This window comes from Tachysurus vachellii, chromosome 10, assembly GCF_030014155.1.
Source record: "Tachysurus vachellii isolate PV-2020 chromosome 10, HZAU_Pvac_v1, whole genome shotgun sequence".
NCBI classification, from domain to species: Eukaryota; Metazoa; Chordata; class Actinopteri; order Siluriformes; family Bagridae; genus Tachysurus; species Tachysurus vachellii.
In genome coordinates this window covers 312501-314227 of record NC_083469.1, presented here as the reverse complement: position 1 = coordinate 314227, position 1727 = coordinate 312501, and positions in this window count along the sequence as shown.

Below are 1727 nucleotides of genomic sequence, written 5' to 3'. Positions count from 1 at the left end.
GGCAACTCCAGAGTAGTAGAGAGTCCAGCCTCTCTCAAGGAGTTGGGTTCCAGAGCCCAGGCTGTGCGTGGAGGCAAGCCCAACTATCTCTAGTCGGTTGCACCAGCTCAGGCTCCTTCCCCCCCAGGCGAGGTGACATTCCATGTCCCTAGAGCCAGAATCCGTGTCCGGGGATTGGGTCGCCGAGGCCCCCGCCTTCGACTGCCACCCAATCCACATTGCACCAGCCCCTTACGGTTCCTCCTTCAGGTGGTGGGCCCACAGGAGACCATTAATATGATTTGTGTTAAATAAATAAATAAATACACAGTTCACATGTAAACTATTTCACCGAGACATTTCTGAGCCCCAAGCTCCACCTCCAGACTTTAGGCCACACCCCCTACCTGTTGGCACCTCACAAAACTATACACTCTAAAGGTCTCTTGACTGTGTGACTGAATTCAGTTTAAAGCTGAAAACATTTTTGCTCCTTTCAGTCATGGTGATTATATAACTAATTATTTATCTGATGACGCCCAAAATATTGAATCTTTTGTTGTACACAAGGTCACACCTACTGAAGCACATTATTAGTTGATCCCTCACTGGGTGTTAAAGAGCTGCTCACAAACACACAAACATTCCTCTGATTCACAGTCACTGCACATTTGGGTGTGAAAATGTGTCTAACAGATACTGAAGATTACACAATAACACACACACAGACATACACAAACACACACACACACACACACATACACACACAGACATACACACAAACACACATACACACAGACACACACATACTCACACACACAAACACACACAGACATACACACAAACACACACATACACACACATACACAGACATACACACAAACATACACATACTCACACACACAAACACACACATACACACACGCAAATACACATACTCACACACACAAACACACACATACACACAAACACACATACTCACACACAAACACACATACTCACACACACACAAACACACACACACACAAATACAAACTTCTACACACATACACACAAACACACACATATACATACACACAAACACACACATACTCACACACACAAACACACACAGAAACATACATACTCACACATACAGTATACACACACACATACAAAAAAACACACACCTTCAGTCTGAGGTATGGTGTGTGGAACAATGCAAGGCGTATGCTGGGACTTACAGGAAAATATGATAGAAAAAAAGGTGTGTGAGTGAGTGAGTGAGTGAGTGAGTGAGTGAGTGAGTGAGTGAGAGAGTGCACCTGTTATAAGAAGTGGGCGGGTATTTGAGGTAAAAATAAACTGTTATATAAATGTAGAGGTTCAGTTCCTTTTTAACTAAAGTGAGTATTCATAACACACACACGGATACACACACAAGTTCTTACATTATTTTTCTTATATACCATACTGACACATAGATAAAACATACACACTAACCCTGTTACACACACACACACACACACACACACAAAGAGAGAGTTTTTTTTTTTTGCTATGTGCAAAGTCAATTGACCAAGGACACACCCTCTTATCTCTCCACCAATCACTGTGCTTAATGGACTGCTACTGTTGGTCTAAGGAGGGTGACATTACAACACAGCTGTGTGTGTGAGTGTGTGTGTGTGTGTGTGTCTGTGTGTGTGTGTGTGTGTGTGTGTGTGTGTGTGTGTGTGTGTAACAGTTACGTGTGTATGATTTATCCA